Raw genomic sequence first — 23333 nt, forward strand, 5'->3', positions numbered from 1 at the left:
ACACATAACATAATAAAGGCAGACAGACAAGTTGTTAATACAGACATCCAAAATAATAGAAATATAAACCAGTTTGTTAATTAAATCAGCATACATTTAAGGAACTCAAACAGTTTAAAGTCATACACAATGTACTGTCGGTTTCAAAGCAATTCTACCTAAAACATAATGGTTATGCAATAAGGCAAAAGCCATATAGATAATAGTTAAAGCTCAGAAGGGTAGAGAAGTAGAAGGAGTATGAAAGATAAAATAATAGGGAAGAGGCAGGAGTCAAGAAGGGAAGTGAGGAAAAGAAGGAAGACAGTCAAGAGGAGGTGGGAGGGATGGGAGAAGTAGGTCAGAGCATAGAAGGACATCAAGGGAAAAGAAACAGGGTACAAGCTAGTTTTTATGCACAATGAGGGGTTAAAGGTAAAGAGAGGGTGGGGAGAGGGATGTTAGCCTGGAGTACTACAAGAACAAAGCCAGTGGTTTTGGAAGTACAGTTTGAGTTGTTGTTTGAAGAGAGGTAAGGGTGAGATTAGAGTTAACTCCTTGTATGTACATATGACTGTTCTGTACACTGTTACTTCATGCACGCATAAGGTGTGCATGTGGTATGTATCTGTCATCATGATATGTAATTGTGCATGCGTGATACAGACATTATGAGCAGCTGATGTGTATAAGGGAACTAGTGTACTACTGTACTGTATCATGTGCAAAACAAATGGCACACTTGTGCCCACTGACATTACTCTCTTCATATTTCCAGGTCCCTCCCATCTAGCAACGAGGCAGGCCATACATGCTGGTGAGTGTGTTTAACATTACCTGAAAAACAATTTATAATACTAGCAAGAGTAGTGTAACTCTGTAGTATACATGCTGGTGAGTGTGTTTAATAATACCTGCAATACACAGTTTAACAATAGTAAGAGTAGTGTAACACAGTACTGATGTGTGTGTTTACTGTGGGGTGTGCATGTGTGCGAGTGTGCCTGTGCCCATGTGTGCATGCGTGTTTGTTTCCATGAGTGCATGTGTCCATTTCTGAATGTGTGCATTAGTATTGAAGTGCATCTCTGTCAAATATGTGTTGAGACTGTAATATGTGTTCCCTGTTTTCCTCCCGTAGGTTCTGGTGCTGCTCTGGTGACCTGCAGCAGGGAACCTGAATCTCGTGCCCCAGGTACTGATGATGATGAAATGTCTGTAATGGTGCAGGAAGGTGTGTATGGGTCCGCCATTGGTCAGCCAATTGACAGTACACAGCTGTCAACCCCTTCAATGTGCACAGTCATCCTGCCGTTACATCCTTTGTCACCATTGTCCCTAGGTGATGGACAGTATGCAGTGGGCATATATCAGGGTAATGTGGTACCTGTGGTACATGCATCCCCACAAAGCAGCTATGAGCAGGGTCCTCCAATGGTACCACACAGACAGTCACCCATGGGTTCTCGTGGGTGCATCCGTGGCCGTACTGTCTCTGGCCGACGTGCCCAGGGAGGTATGTCAACCTCCACTATGTTTCAGACTGTTATGCAGGCACAGGCACGTATGGAAAGGTACACCAGACAGGGTCTGAGGGAGCTGAGAGCATGTCACACAGCCATGACAGACGGCATGCGTGACGTTGCAAATGCTATCCGTAACTTCACAGATGTCATTGACAGATGTTGTGGGGACATACAACAGCTGCTCCACAACCAGATGTCCATGGGCCAGGGCGATGGTGTGCGTTTGCGACGTCGACGTGGCCGTATGCCAGCAACAGCACCAGCTGGCAGTGGTCGCGGATGACGACAGGCCCACTCACGCACCTCAAGTGCCAGCACCAGCCCCAGCAATGCTGGGTCTGTGCTGTAATCAGGACACCCCAGGAGACCACGTGCACGTGGCTCTGGACAGTCCCAACAGGGAACTGTGTCCAGTCAACACACAACCCCGCTTCTGATGACAGTACCCAGTCTGGGTTAGTACCGGATACGGCCCGTAGCACCCCTGCCAGGCACAGGTACCGTGTCCGTGCCCACAGACACTGATCTGGATGACCTGACAGGTGCAGTCTGTGGCTGTCCACAAAACCCTGTACATGGCAGCCATTATGTGGGACTGTGTGCGTGCTTACACACATGCAGAAATCTAACACCTAGGGCAAACACATACACACACACACACACTGCACCAACACCGGTCCACCCTGTACTGCTGCCCCTCACAAACACACATACACACACATGTCAATTGGTTTTACCAGTGGCTGGCTGGGGCATACCTAACCTACACCCTGTGCAAATGATGACACTGTGCCACCTCCTGCATACTACAACATTGGTGCAGGAAAAGGTAAACACGTTGCTGATGCACAGGGTGACTACATAGATGTGTATAAGTAGTAACATGTTGGTAACTGTTCACTGTTCCACTATGATTGTGTGTATATCCCAGCAGTCCTGCTGCAGTAACTGTATGAATGTCCTCAATTGTTATCTGCACCCGTACTACTTACCAAAGTGTACCAGCTGCACACCATCACATGCTACCATTGACTATGGGAATGCGCATCATGTGCTGTTATGTAGATTCAGCTATATGTATCTGTTCTGTCACACATGCATTTACACACACCCTGCTACCCCCACACATGCACATGCTCACCTGCCATTCCCATTATTTATTACCCTACATGAGTAGCTGTCGATACATGACAGGTACACATTTGAGAAGTGCACTATGTTGATTACTACCAATGTCCTCCTCTCTACTTGTACTTACAGGGTGCAGGCAACCTCATTAGTTTAAAGGTGTAATGTGCATCAGGTACTGTGGTACCCTGATTGCCACATCAAACATGTTACCCATACGGAAATGCACACACAGACACATCCCACATCCACACACTTGCCGCATTCAGGCTTCAAAACACTATCTAGGTATATTCTGGTACATGTGCGTGTTACAGTAGCATGTAACACTATACTGAGTACTGGCAGTTGTCTGTTGTCATGTTGTTTGTATAGAGTAAAAGGATTGTTCGTTTATCCTACTTCGTTTTGTGGACATTACTTGAAGAAGTGTTACCTTACATGTGTTATTGGTACCACCACCTTCTCTTTTGTAGTTTTGTTTGTATAGGGTGCTGTCAACATCACTGCTTGTTAAGGGAAATGTGCACCCTGCAGTGCATAGCCCCATTTGGCAAAAGCCACATCCCACCCCCACCATTGTGCACACACACACTAACCCCACCCACAGTAAAACACATACTTTCCATTTGCAAGATTCAAACCCCTACCTAACTATGTTATGACAGTAGAGGCAGACACATGATCAGAGTGTGCTATTTGCATTAGTAGGAGAAATTCTTACTAATGCTGTACTTAGAGGGTGCTGACATCATCTGTGTGTAGGAGGAGGGATGTGCACCCTGTAGTGTGTTCTCACAGTTGGCAAAAGGCACTTTTCCCTCCCAGCATTATGCACACACACAAACCCCACTCATACATTCTCTTTGCAGGGTTCAAACCTCTACCTAATTATGTTATGACACCGGAGAAAGACGCATTAGCGGAGCACGCTATACGAATGACTGGAGGACTTTAATTCAGGTAATATAGTTATAGAGTCCTGACATCATCAGTGTTTCAAAAGGGGAATCTGCATCCTGTAGTGTACTGTCACAGTTGTTAATAGGGGCATTTCCCACACACACATTTATGTGTTCGAGGTTTGCATATGTGGGGGATCCAGTACTCCAGTGTGATTAGTATATGGGTTGATTGCAACAATGAGGGATATACTTCCAGTGGTGAGCATTTTGTACTCATGTTTGTGTTGATCAGGTCTAGTATATCTGCCCCTCTTGTGGGAAGGTTGATTACCTGTTCCTTAGCTAAAGAGTGTCTGATCTATGGGAACCCTACAGCTTAAGTATTGTGGCTTGTGTAATGTTCACAGTCTATGTTTGGGTAGCTGACGTCACCCAGTATGATGGTGTTTGCAGAGAAATCTATACTCTCCTGTGTGAGCATGAAGGCTGTGTGGGATTCCTGAGTTTGAGAGGGTGCTGTAAGAGCTCCTCTGTGTCTCTTTCCACGTGGTCCAGGGAGGTACGTCTCAAGTTGTTTGCACCAGCATGGACAATGACTGCCTCATACTTGTACTTGCTGTGGCGTGACCTGTGTGCCTGTGTTATGTGGCACATTCTATCACCCGACAGGTAGCTAAATGTGACCCTCACCTTGCTCAGTCTGGAGGGCGAGACGTCAGTCAACAGCTCATGTCAAGCATGTTCACACCCCTCATAAATGATGTGGAAACCTTCAAAGGCCCCAGGCCTGTTGAAAATATGGACCAGACTGCAGATACCTGTATAAAGGCATGCTATGGACACATTCAGGAATGCATGGATCATGCAACCACATATGAAAGCATGACCCAATCCTCCAAAGGCAGACGTCCTGTGTGCTGGACACCAGCCATAATCAAACTATACAATAGAAGGATGAAGCCACTACATGATACAACAAACTCCCAAAATGTGAAGGCATCACTGATGAGTATTAGAAGACAACTACAGGCACTCATACGATTGTCTAAGGCCATCTTTGAGAGAAGATTTCACAAGCCACTGAGGATATTCACAAGGCTTTCTGTAGTTATGTTAGGAACCTGGGTGGTAATACCCAGATATGCTCAGATGTAATCCAAGATGTCACACAAAATACAAAACACACAGACATTGCCATCATCCTAGTGGACAGGTTCACTGCTACCTTCTCCCCCCCACCACACCAAAAGGGCAAATATGTCTCCCAGCAGAGTGCTGCCCCCCCTGACATCACAGATGCTCAGGTAAGAGCTGCCCTCTCCAAAGCAATAAACACTGCATCAATGGGACCAGACAGTGTCCCAGGCTGAGTCCTACATGAACCACAAGAAGAGCTACACCCAGACATAACACTACTTTTCAATCCCAGCCTTACTACATGATATGTGGCCAAAGAGTGGCGTACAGCAACACTGGTCCCTCTACATTCAGGTGGTGCCTTAACGGATCCTGGACACTATTCGCCCCATATGTCTGAATAGCTTGGTCTGCAAAGCTATGGCAAGGATCATCATGAACCTCACATATATAGATATTGGGGACCTACAGACATGTCACCATACACAGTTTGGCTTTGTTAATGGCAGATCCTGCCTCTCAAACCTGTTTGATTTCTTTGAAACAGTCACCAAGGCCACTGTCAAGGGGAAAGAGGTCTACACAGCCTACCTGGACCTTGCAGAAGCCTTTGATACAATACCCCACTTGTGCATTCTAGGGAAGCTCACCAGTGTACATATTAACCCCTATGTCAATACAGATATTGCACAGTGGCTCAAGGGCAGAACATACATGTTTAGAATTGCTGGAGCCATGTCAGCCTCAAACCAGTTACAAGTGGTGTCCCACAAGGCTCAGCCCTGTGAGCTGTCATGTTCATTATATATTTATCATAGGTACAGGCCAACATGGAAGTACTGTGGCTGAGCAAGTCGCAGATGACTGCAAACCGGACGCCATAATCAACTCTCCAGCTAACACACGCATCCTCCAAAAGGGCCTCTTGCAAACACATGACTTGTGCCACAGCCATGGCCCCAAGGTGAATGACAAAAAGTGTATAGTCATCCTTTTTGTCAAACACAAAGTGACCACAAAGTACCACATATGTGTTAATCCATTAAGTGCAGACGAAGGAATTATGGACCTTGGGGTACACAGGTTGATAGCATTCTACCATTTGACAACAACATGGACAAAGTGGTTAGGAAAACATTTTATATGGGCCACATCATCATGATGGGATTCACATGTAGATCAGGGGCGGACATTGTGCCTCTTTACTCATCCGTCATCATGCCCATAATTGACTATAATGACCCTGTCGGCATGCACCTTACCAGACACCTGCAGCAACTGGAAAGACCACATACATACCTCGACAAGAGGATCAAAGGGCTCAAACAGATGCCACATACTGACTGGTTAAAGAAACAGCAGCTGTACTCAGTGGCATACTGCCTCTTCATAGGCAATCTGTGCCTGACATATAAAGCCATGTCAAACTTTCACTTAATGGCCATGCTGCACCTCAGAATATCCAGATCCCATCGGGATACACACTGGAAAGACTTGAACCTCAGGAGTGATATACATAGGACATGCTGGAGGGGCACATTCATAACTCAGAGGCTCCCTTCATTCTGGAATATTATCCCAATAGAGGTTAGGCAGAGTCACTCAGTGACTATCTTCAAGAGTGATATTAATGACTGGATGTGACATTGTAGGGTTGCCCTGGGTATCACTGATGTGTCACTGTTAGACAGAGGCACAGTATACTAACCTTGGAAAAGGGCATAGCAAGATAGATTTACAATGCATGGTGAGAGCCACACACATTCTGGCTAGGTGGATAACTGCCCTGGGCAGACATCCCTGTATGAACCTATGGACCTATATATCTTGTTCACTATTAGCCCTATGTGCTGTTAATCACCAATGCAATCTCAATACTATGGTAGCATGTGCAATGGTCAGTTGTCAGTCACCTCTATGGTACAGTTGTGGAATATGTGAGTCATGTAGTAATGTCACAGCTGCCACATGTACAGTCAACCCTATCCCCTACCCATGGATGTACAACACATGTATGAGATGGAAACACATGGCCAAACTGTGGACTAAGCACTCTGAACCCAGTACTGGCATAACCTGTCAGGCGGCATGAAATACTACAGTGACAGCAATACCAGTCTGATGTGGACCTACACTGACAGCAATACAAGCATGGAAACACACCGGGCCACTCGTGGAGCCTAAGGATAGCATCCTGCATGACTGGCAGACACCTCTGCAGCTGGAGCACAGGCATACGTTAAGCCTGCACACAGCACGCATAACACATAGCACACAAATCCTGTGTGCCAAACAAGCACAGTCTGTACAGCTATACAACACTACTGCTGCAGTTGTGTTAGGTACTTTTATTGTCCAGTACAGTGAGGACATGCTCACCAGGCTGGACAAGGTGGAGGTCACAGTGATATGCTCATGGGGCACTATGGTCCACCACATAACACAAGCATACAGGTCAGTCAGATGCATGGACACATATGACTCAGTCATTGCCCATGCCACCACAGCTGATGTGGGATGTCCCTCACTGGGATACATGATAGGGAACATGGAAGGGATCACTGAGCAAGTGAAACAGGCTCGTAGAACCCTGACCTTGGTTGGCATCAGACCCTCACCAGGGATTCTGACATATTACTGAATGCTAATGAATTACTGTAGCTACAACACCCTAGCTGAATGGTTCTTAGCATGCGGTCACTGCATTGCTATGAAATAACGTCTTACCACTCCCACAACAGGTGAAAGCATGCAGCACCTGTTCATCAACAACAGGTAGACTATATGCCCCAGACCAGGTGTGTATCCCTCACTACTAGGCTGATAGCATCTACATCTCACACTGTATATACACATCCCACATGCACCACCTGCACAGAAGACCACACATCCCACATGCAGCACCTGCACAGAAGACCACAGTCATAATGTTACCCTGTGCAAATACCATGTATTCACATGTGGCAGGCATCACACATGGTAACTGTTGAAGGTCACAGGTACATATGTGTATTTGGCACACACATACATCATGTGTGCATTGCCATAACTGGTTTAATCAATGTCATGCATTATTGTGAGAGACAACCCGCACACATGGGCATTCTGTGTGGGCAAAACACACGTGGCATGTCTGTAATCAAAGGCCATAAATAATTGTGATATCATTTAGAAAGGGGTATGTGCATCCTGTAGTGTGTTTTCCCAGTTGCCAAAAGGGATATTTCTATCATACACACTTATCCTACCTTCACACACACTTGCTGGATTCAAACCCCTACCTAACTATGTTATGATACTAGAGACAGACGCATTAGCGGAGCGCGCTATTCACATTACTGGGAGGTTTCTTTTCTCCTGATATACTTATAGGGTGCTGACATCATCAGAGTTTAGAAAGGGGAATGAGCATCCTGTGGTGTGTTTTCACAGTTGCCAAAAGGGACGTTCCTTTCATACACACTTACCCCCCTTCACACACACTTGCTGCATTCAAACCCCTACCTAATTATATTATGACACTAGAGAAGGATGCATTAGCAGAGCGCGCTATTCACATTACTGTGAGATTTCTTTTCCCCTGATATACTTATAGGGTGCTGACATCATCAGAGTTTAGAAAGTGGAATGAGCATCCTGTGGTGTGTTTTCACAGTTGCCAAAAGGGATGTTCCTTTCATACACACACACACGCGCTGGATTTAAACCCCTACCTAACTATGTTATGACACTAGAGACAGACGCATTAGCAGAGCGTGCTATTCGCATTACTGGGTGATTTCCTTTCCCCTGATATACTTATAGGGTGCTGACATCATCAGAGTTTAGAAAGTGGAATGAGCATCCTGTGGTGTGTTTTCACAGTTGCCAAAAGGGATGTTCTTTTCATACACACTTACTTATCCCCCTTCACACACACTTGCGGGATTCAAACCCCTACCTAACTATGTTATGACACTAGAGACAGATGCATTAGCAGAGCGCGCTATTCAGATTACTGGGAGATTCCTTTCCTCCTGATATACTTATAGGGTGCTGACATGATCAGTGTCTAGAAAGGGGAATGAGCATCCTCTGGTGTGTTTTCACAGTTGCTAAGAGTAACATTTGGACTAAGTGTGTGAGCATGCCCAGTTCAGCCTTCCCATGGCATGTTGTGTGAAAGATATCTCATTTATCTAAGTGTGTGAACATGCCCAGTGTGAGCTTACCATATGTTGAACTCTGCAGCCCATCACATTTGTGGATGAGTGTGACCTTCAACAAATACCTCCAGTTTATGGTTGTGTGTTCTGTGCCATGTTGTGTAGTTACTGTCCAAATGCTTTTTGTGTGAACACAACAGGGAGTATACTGTGCCTGCAGGTTTTGCATGGGATACTTTGCACACAATTGTCAACATCCGTTCATACTGACCTAACACTGTAGTACTGTATAGTGTAGTGGTTCAGTACTTTCACTGTGGTGGTCAGTATCCTGGGCTTTAGTCCTATCACTGCTTTACATTTCCATAGTGTGCACAACAGCCTGGTTAGAGTCCAGTTGTGCACATCTGCACAAAGGCAGTGCCTCTACGGACCCTGGTAATTACCACCCCATAAGCTTAACAAGTCTAGTCTGCAAAGCTATGGAGACGATCATAATGGAGCTCATAACCAAAGATATAGGGGACATGCAGATATTGGACCCGTCCCAGTTTGGCTTGGTCAAGGGCAGATCATGCCTTTTGAACTTGGTCGACTTCTTCAAAACAGTCACTAAGGCCATTGCTCAGTCCATACAGCCTACCTTGACCCTGCAAATGCTTTCGACACATTACCCCACTCGGGTATTGTAGAAGGACCTACCAACCTAAGTGTAAACCCATATGTCACAAGATGGGTTGCAAACTGGCTTAAGGACAGGACCCACAGGGTTAGAGTTGCTGGCGCTATGTCAGACTCTGAGCTGGTAACAAGTGGTGTCCCACAGGGCCCGGTCCTTGGCCCCCTATTGTTCATCATCTACTTCTCAGAGGTACAGGCCAACATGGGGGGACTTTGGCTGACAAGGTTTGCAGATGGCTGCAAACTGGGCGCCATAGTGGACAGTGCATCAGACATGGATATCCTTCAGAAGGGACTCATGGACACTGATAGCTGGTGCCAGAGCCATGGCCTGACGTTAAATGCCAAAACATGTATAGTCATACCCTGCAGGGAAAGCAAGGTAACCCCAAGCTACCATATAGGTGGCAATCCTGTAAGCACAGAGGAGGTTATCATGGACCTGGGGACCCAGGTTGACAGTGGCCTTTCTCCCGACACTCACATTGCTAATGTGGCTAGAGAGACCTTTTACATTGCCCACCTGATCAGGAAGGGATTCACATCCAGATCTAGTGGGGTCATTGTTCCCCTGTACTCTTCACTTATCGGACCAATGATCGACTACAATGCCCCATTCTGGATGTATCTCACCTGACATCTGCAGCAATCAGAGAGACCCCAAAAGTCCCCCACCAAAAGGATAAAGGGTCTCCAACATCTGTCATATGCTGCCAGATTGGAGACACTCCAGAGGTGACATGTGCCTGACATGCAAGGCCATGTCCAACCAGGAAGTAATGGACATGCTCCACTTCAAAATCACCAAATCCACCAGAACCACTAGGGCAAGTGACTTAAACCTTAGCAGGGATATAAGTAGGACATATTGGAGGGATATATTTATCACTCAGAGACTCCCTATGCTGTGGAATACAATCCCGGTCCATGTGAGGCAGAGCACCCCACTGGCTCTGTTCAAGGGGAATCTTTACCTGTGGATGGGAGATCATAGGTTTACCCCGGGGACCGTTTCTGTGCCACTGCTGGACAGAGGCACGACAAACTAATGGGCACAGTATTGTTTCCATATAAGGGGTGGCGTACGCCACAAAACTCTGGGCTGGGCTTATACCTGCCTTAGGGCAGATAGCCTAGTATAAACCTATGAACCTATCTGACCATGTTGCATTATGTTCGGATATGAACTACTTACAACAGCCTCATCCAACATCAGTAGTGTATTCCACAACATAGGTGTACATTGGCAAACACTACCGATGTGCCCTAGGCCATTTCTAATGCTAGTCTGAGAGTGTGTTTGTCCATCGACACATTGTAAGTGTAGTTTGCCATGACATATGTCTTGTGTAGTATACTGTGCCTCTGTCTACCTGTGACATAACATTGATATCCAGGGTAAACCTACCGTCTCCCATCCACTCATTAGGATTCCTGTTGAGGAGAATCAATGAGTGACTCTATGGATAACCTGTACTGGTAGTTTACTCATGCATGGGGGTAGCTTCTGTGTTATGGATAATGCAGTACAGCTTGTCCTATGTATGTCAGTGCTGGGATTCAGGTCCCTCATGTGCATAGCTCACTGCCATTCAGATTGTACAAGGTGCAGCATGTTCATTGATTCCAGCTTGGACATGGATTTCTACATCAGGCACAGCTTGCGTCTGGGTGGCCAGCATGGCAGTGTATGGAGTTGCACTCGGTTTAATCTGGCAACACATTACATGTGTTCAAGCTCTTTGATACTCCTGGTGAGGTACTGTTGTGGACTTTACAGTTGATGGAGGTGTCTGCTGAGGTACACCCCACAGGGGCTGTTGTGGTCATTTGTAACGCTGATGAAGGATAACTGCAGAACCACAATGACCTCCCCTTATGTAGATGTCATAACCTTCATGATTAGGTTGGTATATGGATTGTTTCTGTTAACACTACAGCCACATGTTTGTCCTATGCAGGATATCTATCCCCTTGTGTACCCAGGTCCATCATTACATGTGATTACACCTATGTGGTAATTGGTGGTCACTTACTGTATATCCACAGAGGTTGACTATACCGTTATCTCCATTTCACATGCTGACATGGCTATGGCACCGGTTGTCTGTTTCTATGTGGTCCTTTTGTGGGATGCTTGTGTCAGCTGGAGTGTCAGATATGTTAGGCGGTTTGTAGTCCTCTGCAAACATGTTCAGGCACAGTCCTTACATGTTGGCCTGTACCTATGGGGCATATATACCAGACGGGGAAGGTCCCAGGACCAAGCTTTGTGGGATGCCTGTTATATGTGGTTTGTAGTCTGACATGGCTACAGCATGTCTGGCCATGTCAGTTCTGTTGTTGGTCTGGTTTGCAACCCCTCTAGTGACATTGGGGTGTATATTTAAGCTGGTGAGCATATCTATATTGAACATGTAGGGTATTGTATGGAAGGCTTTGCAAGATCCAGCTACACTGTGTGGGCCACATTGCCCTCATCAGTGTCCTCAATCACTGTTTCAACTGGGTCACACATGTTTAGGGGCGGGGTCTGCACTTCATAAACCCACACTGGCTAGGGTCGGGTGTCAATAGATCCCCAATATCGTTATGTCTGCGGTACATGCTGATCCTTACCATAGCTGTGCAGACCAAGCTTCTCAGGAATCTGTGGTGGTTGTTTTTAGTATCCATTCAGGCAACACCTTTCTTGAGAATACCCACTGTTGTTGTACACTGCTCTTTGGGTACATATCCTGTGGTAAGGCTGACATAATGTCAGGGAGGCAGCAATCTGCTGGGAAAGATATTTGGCATTATGAGGCGGGGGGGTTTGCACTGCATCTGTCAGGATGTATGTTGGCAATACGTGTGTGTGTTTGGTATGTTGTTTGTAATATTTGTGTGATCCAGAGCATATCCAGGAATTCACAACACACTTACTACCATCAGTTGCAGCAGCCTTGGAGTTATCCTTAGTGTTCCGTACAATTTGTATCATAGTAGGTTCATGGGTTCATACTAGGCTATCCACCCTAGGGCATTTGTAAGCATAGCCACAGTGCATGTGGCTTTTGCCACCCCTTGCTTTGTGTATATTATGGCCACTTATGATTTACTTAGCTGTGCCTCTGTCTGGACATGACACAGTAAAGACCCCCAGTGTACATCTACAATTATCCATCCATTTTGCTAACTTCCTGTTGAAGAGTGTCAGTGAGGGGCTCTGCCTAACATGTAGTGGTATTCTGTTCCAGGGTGTGGAGAGACTCAGGGTTAGGTATCTGTCCCTCCAGCACATCCTATTTGATTATGTGATAAGGTTGACATCTCTGACTCACACAGCTCCGATGGCTTTGGGTCTTCTGGGGTGGAGCATGTCCATTACTTCTGTGTTGGACATGGACTTGTACAACAGACATACAATGCCTCTGTGTTGGCAGTATGTGACTGCATTCGGCTGTGGTGTCTACAGCCAGGTGGTATGTGGGATATAGTTGAGAGCCTTTATGACTCTTGCTGATGTACCTTTGAGGTCTTTCTAACTGCCGCAGGTGCCAGGTAATGTACATCCCAAATGAGGCATTGTATTACAATATGGTCTGATAGGGGAACAGTATAGGGGCACAATGACCTTTGTTGACATAGATGTGACTCCTTTCATGATACAGTGTCCAATATAGACAGTCTTTCTAGACAGATTGGCGATGTGGCTGTCATATGACAGGTGACTGTCCACTTGTGTCACTGGGTCCCTGATTACTCCTTCCACACATAATGGTTTACCACCTATGTGGTAATTTGTGTGTACCTTGTTTTGTATTTGGTGGTACATTCATCCTGTCCACTGTCTTCAGGACAGTGGGGTGGGGTTCCTGTGTGTGAGAGTGTGGTCTGTAGCATGCTACAGACTGTACAGCAGTCTTGCGTACAGGTAGTTGCACATGGGTGGACTGCAATGACATAGGCATTGTCAGTTAACTGGACGTATGGCTGTCTGTGCTGAACATGGATACTCACCCTTCTTTTATGTTTTGTTACAGGTTTTGTGGCCATAACACATGATATGTGGTATTACCTGGTAGTGCTGGTGTGCTGTCACGAGGCTTGCAGCAGGTGTGTATCACTAGACTGACATCAATGTTCTCCATACCGGGGAGGGCCTCAGGAGCATGCATATTGAGGTTTACACATCTGGCATTGATCAGCATTACCCTTCTGTTTCTTTCCAGTTTTGTTTTCTATGGTGGTGGGTTGCTCTTTTTGGCCTTGCCTACGGGAGGATCTCTGTAGTTTGCAAAAGCCTTAGCCAATATCCAGACGCTCATGGGTAACAGGTGCAAGCCACCCCTGGGACAGCAGCATGTCTCACTATGGAGTCACCTATTACAACTGTATCAGGCATGTTGTTTCTCCTTCTGTCCTGTGGCTGTTTGGCACACCAGCTTTGTGTACTATGTGTTACATGTGCTATGTCTGGAGTTTGTTTTATTGGGTGTCTGCTTTTGAGGCTTGTGTTGGTGTTGTGTGTTTGTAATTAGGGCCTCTGGGAATGTTTTTGTGTTTATGTGTTTGGTTTACAGTCGTTGTAGGTCTATGTGGGACTGGGTTTGTGGTGTATGTGGTTACCTTGTCCTCCTGACTAGTTTTGACAGTACTGATTTGGGGGTGCTCAGGCCCCGGTTTGGCTACCTGGTTGCATCTATCACATACATTTATATTTATTGGGGTGAGCTGTTGTTGTGTGTGTACTTGGGGCAGGTGTCACATTGCCACTGGATTCACAGATTCTACTTGTTCTGCCTGCCCTTAGTGGATTGTATGTGTGGACACATTTTATTGCCATACTAGTGATCACTGATTACTTCACTTATCATGTTAGATCTATCATGTGGTAGCTTCCTCATTCTCTTCAATGGTGTAGTAATTTATGGTGTCCAGCATGCCAGATGCCTGGGTGTATGGCATTGTGTCTTGTTGTTTGTGATTACAGACTCCAAGCACTCTTGGCTGTGTTCCTGGTATGCCTGTATAACATGTTCTGCAGTGTGTCCCATATTCTGGACCTGCACAGGGCTTTTCATGGATTCCACATTGGTTTGTAGGGGTGCAGGCTATGCTTTATATATGTGTTTCACTGTGGTAGTCTGGCCAGGGACTGGGGTCGTGATGTGTAACTACAGTGTGCTTACTCTATGGTCTGGTCTTACCAGTGAGGGATACACTTCTCATCTTGACATCCAGTACACATATTTCTTATTATCACATCCAGTATGCTTACCCCTCTTGTGGAAGTGTTACATTTTGCATGTCCGTTTTGTTTGATGGATTCTGGGAAATTGTCTACACTTGTGTCAGTGCTAGTATAATACAAAGAGTATAGTGACATACACCTCAAAAGCTGACTTCACACTTCTTTGGACTGAGATGGTATCCGTTAAGCCCACTGGGCCAGTGGAAACCACAACACACACTGGTGACTCCTTCACAGACACTTTCTACGGACATCTCTGAGATAGCATGGACCATGCAATCACTAATAGAAACATGACCCTCTCCGCCAAGGGAATGTGGCCTGTCTGGTGAACCCCAGCCATACACAGACTGTATAACAGATGAAGGATACTAATGCAAGACAGAGCTACATCTCCTAAAGGGAAGGCGGCTGTGAGCAGCACTAGTAAAAAGCTACATTCTCTCATAAAGACATCCAAGGTCAACTTTGAGACATAAACACCAAAGACGGTAGAGATAACCACACTGCCTTCTTCAGTTATGTCAGACACCTTTGTGGGAACCCTCAGATATGCTCTGAGTTGGTACACAACAACATATATTTCAGTGACCTGACAGATATTGGCAACATTCTGGCAGACAGGTTCAGTGCAATGTTCCCCCTCCCTCACCCCCAACAGAAGATAGTTATCACAGATGAATGTAACCTCACTGTCATCTCGGATGTCCATGTGGGAGCCGCACTCAGCAAAGACAAGAACACAGCATCATTGGGACCTGATGATATCCCCAGTTGCGTGCTATGTGAATTCCAGAAGGAGCTACACCTGTATATACAAATGCTATTTAACCTTAGCCTTGCTACAGGATATGTACTTGAACAGTAGCGTACAGCAACAGTGGTCCCACTCTGCAAAGGAGATGCCTCCACAGACCCTGGTGACTACCACCACACAAGCTTAAACAGCCTTGTCTGCAAAGCTATGGAAAGAGTCATTATGGAGCTCTTAAACAGAGACATTGGTGACCTACAGACCCTTGATCCCACCCAGTTCAGCTTTGTACAGGGCAGATCCTACATTTTGCACATGTGTGACTATTTTGATACTGTCAGTAGGGCCATTGATGAGGGCTACGCGGTCCACACAGCCTACCTGCACTTGGCTATGGCCTTTGACACAATACCCCACTCAGGCATCATAGACAAGCTCAACAGCTGAAATATCAAATCATATGTCACAGGATAGTTTGCAAAATGGCTAGGAAACAGAACCCATGATGTCGACATTGTAGGTGCCTTGTCAGATTCAAAGACAGTCACACGTGGTGTCCCACAATGATCTGTCCTGGGACCCGTCTTATTTGGCATTTACTGTTCAGATGTGAAAGCAAACATAGGACGGTTGTGGCTGACAAAGTTTGCAGATGACTGCAACCTAGGCACCGTATGTGAATACATCAGCCAGCACACACATCCTACAGAATGCCCTCACAAAAACAGATAGCTGGTGCTGGAATCATGGCCTGAAACTGACTGCAACTGATGTGTGGTCATCCCCTTTGGGAGGAAATAAGTACACATAATTCAATACATAGACAGCAACCCACTGAGCACAGAATACAAATCAGACTACAAATCAGACATGTGGTTTGGGGGGCTTGATATCTTCCTGTCTTCCAACAGTTTGTTGTCTATTCCTTCTGGCATGTCATGGGATCAGTTGCTAGTGTCCTCTCCTGCTCAGCTGGTGAACCTGGGAATATTGAGGCAATGTTACAATTGACGCATGTACACAGACAACCCTCTCCTTCTCCCACAAAACACAAATGCATGCAAGAGATGCAACTATATGGCCAACCTGGAGGCTGAGCTCTCTCAACATAGGACTGGCAGGACCAGAAAGGAGGAGAAGGTGACCACACGCACACCACAAACCCAGTCTCACATAGCACTATCACAACTTCAAATCATACACATAAACACACAGAGACATACTCGGAGGCTCTGATCACAGATCTACCATACCAGCAGAGGCCACCACAGCGGACACCCAAACAACTGCCTCCACAGGGCACAGCACATGCAACACACAGACCACAGAGTCAGTGTGCCAAACATTCACAGCCCTTAAGGCCAAACACAGTGCCAGACACACTCGTCATAGGTGACTCCCTAGTCAGACACACTGACGTCCCGCTCACCAGATTTTGTAAGGTGAAGGTCACAGTAAGCTGCCTATCGGGCGCTGGGATCCACCACATAATGCAAGCACTCAGGTCACTCAACTGCAAGTACAAGTATGACTCAGTCATTGTCCATGCTGGTGTGAACGACCTGAGATGTACCTCCCTGGACTACATGAAAAGAGACATAGAGGAGCTCTCTGCTTATGTAGCCCAGGCAGGTATGACCCTGACCTTGAGCAGTATCCTACCTTCACCAAGAATGATGCCACAATAGAGACAAGATGATCAGCTGTTATAGTTGGCTTAATCTATGGTGTCATTCAAAGGGGATCCAATGTCCGTCTGCCTTGGATGACATGCTGGACAAGCCACGCTGATTCGCAGGGGACGGCTTGCACCTGTCATCCCTGGGCTTCCGGAATTTGGCTCAGGCTCTTGCAACCCCCATTGTGCCTTTTTTAGGCAAGGCTCAGATTCTAAACCTACCACCCTAGAACACAAAATAGGAAGTGAACTAAGGGTGATGCTGCTCAATGCCAGACGTCTCAACCTCAGGATGCACGCACTTGAAGCCCTTCTCAGTATGGGGAACATCGATGTCTGTGCTGTGACTGTAACCTGGTTCAAGGCTCCTGACAGCACCCCAGCAGTATCAGGTGTTACCTCATATCATGCGTTCCAGCCCCAAAATCCGGACGACACCAAGAAAGGAGAGTGGGTGTCCATATTCATCAAGGACACCCTCACTTCATGGTTGGTGGCAACACACGATGCATCGGAGAACATCCAGGTGCAATTAACCATAGGCAAGACTGCTCTGCAGTTTGTAGCAGGTTACAGGCCACCCTCTCAAACACAGAAACCTCACACAGCTTTCCTGAAAACACTGGAGGGGATAAATGTATCTCCAAACACCATCATACTGGATGATTTCAACTATCCCAATATAGACTGTGATCACTAATCAAGCCCTAATCAAGCCCCAACACTCTAGGCCAAAGGTTCCTAGGGTTCATAACCTCAAATGCCATGGAACAACTAGTCACCATCCCCACAAGAGGAGACAACATACTAGATGACATCATCACGAACATGGGGTCACAATGTTCAACACCAGAAGTATACCCATCATTGGTGAGATCAAATCATAAACTAATCTCACTGGAAGTCCACATCCCGCCCCCACCCCAGATAAAGAACACCACAGTGAAGAACTTCTCAGAAGCCAACTTCACACTTCTAAAGACTGGTGTGGTCTCTTTCAAGGCCCCCAAGCCAGCGGAAACCATTACCCAAGCCGCTGAATCACTTACAAATGCCGTCTACCAGCACCTCCAGGACTGCATGGATCAGGCAATCCCACACAAAACAAAGACTCTTTGTACCAAAGGCATGCGTGCAGTCTGGTGGACCCCAGCCATAAACATGCTCTACATCAGAAGGAAGGTGCTACTACATGATAGAGCAAATTCCATAGAAGGGAAGACACCCCTGCTCATTATGCGTAAAGAACTGAGATCTCCCATAAAATCATCCAGGGCACATTTTGAGAGAAAACTCGCTAAGGACTCAGAAGACAATCATGAGGCCTTTTTTAGCTATGTTGGAAACCTGGGAGGTGACTCCCAGATATGCTCAGGATTAGTTCATAATGATGTAAAGATCACTGAACCTACAGACATTGGCAACATAGTGGCTGACAGGTTCAGTGCATATTCCCCCCCCCCCAAAGGGAGGGATATCTATACCAGGGGATTGTAGCCCCCCCAAACATCTCAAATGCTCAGGTGAGAACTGCTCTATCCAAGGCGTGAAACACAGCATCCATGGAACCGGATGGTGTCCCCGGTTGTGGGCTCCACGAACTCAATGAGGAATTAAACCCGCAGTTAGGGCAGCTGTTTAATCTTGGCCTCACTTCAGGATACGTACCCAAGGAGTGGTATACGGCAACGGTGGTTCCACTTCACAAAGGTGGTGCCTCCACCGACCCCGGACACTACCGTCCCATCAGCTTGACAAGCCTGGTCTGCAAAGCTATGGAGAGGATCATACTGGAACTCATGAATGAAGACATAGGGGACTTGCAGACTTTGGACCCAACACAGTTTGGCTTTGTCAAGGGCGATCATGCCTTTCAAACTTGGTTGACTATTTCAGAATGGTCACCAAGGCCATTGACGAGGGCAAAGCAGTCCACACAGCCTACCTTGACCTGGCAAAGGCTTTCGATACAGTACCCCACTCGGGTATCATTGACAAACTCACCAGCTTAAATGTAGACCCATACGTCACAAGATGGGTTACAAACTGGTAAGTGACAGCACCCACAGGGTCAAGGTTGATGGCGCCATGTCACACTCAAAGCCTGTCACAAGTGGTGTCCCACAGGGCTCAGTCCTGGGCCCACTTTTGTTCGGCATCTACTTTTCAGATGTACAAGCAAACACAGGAGGATTATGGCTGACAAGGTTTGCAGATGACTACTAACTGGAAACCATAGTTGACAACCCATCTGACACAGACATCCTTCAGATGGGTCTCATAGAAACGGATAACTGGTGCCAGAGCCATGGCCTACAGTTAAATGCTAAACAATGCATAGTCATACACTTTGGGAAGAACAAGGTTACCCCTAGTTCCCATATAGGTGTTACTCCTCTAAGCACAGGAGAGGTTATCAGGGATCTGGCCGCCCAGGTTGACAGTAACCTTTCGTTTGACACTCACGTTGCCAAAGTAGTTAGGAAGACCTTCTACATTGCCCACCTCATCATGCAGGGATTCACATCTAGATCAAGGGAGGTCATTGTTCCCTGTACTCATCACTCATCAGACCAATGATTGAGTACAATGCCCCATTCGGAATGTTTCTGACCCAACACCTGCAGCAATTGGACAGGCCCACACATTGCTCACCAGATGGATAAAAGGTCTCAAATGTATGTCTTATGCTGCCTGACTGCAGGAACCCCAGCTCTATTCAGTCACCTACCATCTGCTCAGAGGTGGCCTGTGCCTGACATACTAGGCCATGTCCAACCCGGAATTAATGAACATGCTTCACCTCAAAACCTCTAACTCCATCAGATCTACATGGGCAGGAGACTTAAACCTCAACACGGCTATTCATAGGGCGTGCTGGAGGGACAGATTCATCACCGAGAGACTCCCTATGCTGTGGAACATCATCCTGGTACATATGAGGCTGGGCACCTCGCTGGCTTTGTTCGAGAGAAATCATGACCAATGGATGGGTGATCGCAGGTATACCCCAGGGATAACCTCAGTGTCACTGCTTGACAGAGGCACAGCAACATAATGGGCATATTATCCTTAGAACTGAAGGGGTGGCGGAAGCCACAAAACTCTGGGCTAGGCTTATATATGCCCTAGGGCAGATAGCCTAGTATGAACCTATGCACCTATGAACATAGGCCTGGAGCAGTTCCTGCTATTAGGACAGTGGTCTGCAGCAAGCTATTTAGTAGTAGGCAGTTTTAGCAATTGGTATTTGACCATGGCTAATCCATGTTGCTTCTTGTTATGGTACCAACATGGGGGTGTGGTTATCCATGACATTTATTGCTAGTCACCCTCGTTTTGTAGCTTGTTCCATGTTTTTGCACATGTACATCCCTGTATGAGGTGTGACCTGGTAGTGTTAGGGTGCTGGTGTGGGCTTTGTCCCAGTTGTCTATTACAGCACTGATATCTACATCCTCTATACTGTGTGCGGTTACACTGCACACATCTTGCTGTTTACACTTCTGGCATTGGGTAGCATTACATCTAGGTTCCTATACCTTGTGGTACCTATGATTGTGGGTTTGTGTTTTTGTGGTTTGTGATGGGTGAGGGTGGATGTTAGTCAGGGTCCTCAGGTGTGCATATGGTACATGGTGTTACATTACTTGACACATGGCATTCATGCCTCGGGTGGTGCTGCAGGGCTGCCTCTGTCGGATGCACATATTACACTCCCTGTACATGTTTGGAAGCAGGTTGTGTCATGTTAGGCATCCCTGTTACTATATGAGTGAGTCAGAGTGGGTATCAGTCCCAGTGTTCCTACTGACCAAGTGTATGTGCTATGCGTTGCCTCTTTGCCAAGGCCAGGGCATACTGGGCACGCCTCCTCCTGCCTACTGGGGCAAGGTCAGGTTGTTCCTCCTCCGAGTCACCCTCTGCCTGTGGTGGCCTTGGCAATAGTGGGGGTATGTTTGGCCCAGCCCTATGCTGGTCCTGCTGCAGCTATTTCCGCAGGATCATATTATGTAGCATAGCATATATCATGATCATTTGGGTACATGTAGTTGGTGTGTACTGCAAGGCTCCACCAGATGTGTCCAGACACCGGAACCGTGACTTGAGCAGCCCAAACACACGCTCTATGATGTTACGTGTTTGTGCGTGTGCCTCATTATGGCGTTCCTGTTCAGGTGTGTGTGCATTTCTGATGGGTGTCATCAGCCACGGCTCAAGTGCGTAACCTGCATCCCCTACTAGGTGTCCGTGTGGGAAGTCCCCACTGGCAAATGATTGGTACAGCTGCGTCAGATGCCAGATGTGGGAATCGTGGTAGCTCCCAGGGCAGCCAGCACACACATTCATTATTATGCCCTGGGCATCACACATGACCTGGCAGTTGATGGAGGGGAATCCCTTGCGGTTCATGTAGGCTCTACCCCACTCACCGGCTGGTGCTTTGATGCGTATGTGCATGCAGTCTATTGCACCAAATACCTCAGGGTATCCCGTTATTTGCTGGAAGAGATGCATATTGCTGGCCACAACCTCACGGGCATTGGGGAAATATACATGATCACCGACATGTGCTGACATGGCATCCAGGAACTGGTGCAGTACCCTGGAGGCTGATGCCTGTGATATCCCCATCATATCACCAGTTGGTCTCTGGAAGGTACCTGTTGCTAGTATTCTTAGGCCAACATATACCTTGGTTTCCACTGGGATGGGTTCCCCTCTGTTGGTCCTGTGTGTGAGGCGTGGCCTGCACAGCTCGACAATTTGCTGCAGAAGGTCTCTGTCCACTCTGTAGCGCTCTACTATCTCCAGCTCATGTAACCCATGGTAGGTGACCCTGGGCCTGTATACTCTTCTCCTTCTCCTCACTCTAGGTTGTCTGTCAGCATCTGCATTGTCACCACCCTCAGCAATTCGCCTATGCCTGATTATAACAGCTATGGCAGCCCCTAGCATTTCTCCTCTGAGTTGAGGTTTTTTCAGTTTTCAATTCTGATTGCTTACTTTCTTGCAGTATCTCTTGTGAGAAACACCCTGCACTGCTCTTTGCAGTGTTTTAAGTGCTGGGTTGGGCTTCTAGTCTGCCTGTGTAATTGCCTGCTTCTAATTGTCTCCACCAATTAACTCCAGCAGTATCCTCTAGCAGTTTCCCTGTAATCTGGTTGTTTCCTTTTTCCTCTCTGTTTCCTGAAGGGGAGCAATGTGCACACCAGCTTAAGCACGCTCACAGTTACTTAAACACGCGCACACATCCTTACACGGTGTTAAACGCGTGCACACATCCTTACACGGTGTGAACATGTCTGATTCACATTAAAACGCATGCACACTGTCTTCCACACATGCACGCCCGCGCAAACCATTGTAAACAGTTTGCAACACGCTCCCACATGTTGAACCTGCCTTACACGTGCGCACACGCGCGCATGCACGTATATCAAGAAAGTTGGAGTGTAGGGATAGTGTGCACCCTCTGTTTCTTGACTTTTCTAGTGTTTTGTTGGGACACACCTCTCTCCCTGATGTCTGTCTGTCATCTGTCACCTTACATTGCCCTCCAATCTGATACATGTATTTCTATCATTCCCCCCCCGTGATGTCACTGACCTCTTACTCTGTTCCTCCCCCTTCTGTAACTCTTACACTACTCAGAAAGTGCTCATTACCTATGTGGCAGTGTGATTCAGTATTGTAACCTTAATTTACATAGGATTGCCTAGTAATGCTTAGTTACATGTCTTACACGGAGCTTCACCCCCTTGACAACCACTACACAGAGGCCATATTGTTTTTGGTCTGCAAGTCCCTCCATTGACATTCCATGTAATACATAAATCCCACAATTGTGGGCTTATAAGCTTCGGTTTTCAGTTTTAGGTTCCTGTTTGCGCGGGTGTGCGCTGCAGTTAAACATCATAATCCCACGAAAAAAAAAAAAGTTGTTTAAAATATTTTTGCAACACTTTTTCATGCCAATGGCCACATATTTGGCCATTGGCATGCTTAATGAAACATATGCACCCTTTATTTGGAGCTGACATAGCTCCATTTTCATTTTTGCAGAAATGTACCCAGTTGTCAGCTGAGTACATTTCTGCAGGTAACACGTCCATTACACGGACTGGTTTGGGCTTCTTGGATTGCTCAGATACCTCATTTGC

This window comes from Protopterus annectens, chromosome 2.part0, assembly GCF_019279795.1.
Source record: "Protopterus annectens isolate FY-2018-M chromosome 2.part0, PAN1.0, whole genome shotgun sequence".
NCBI lineage: Eukaryota > Metazoa > Chordata > Ceratodontiformes > Protopteridae > Protopterus > Protopterus annectens.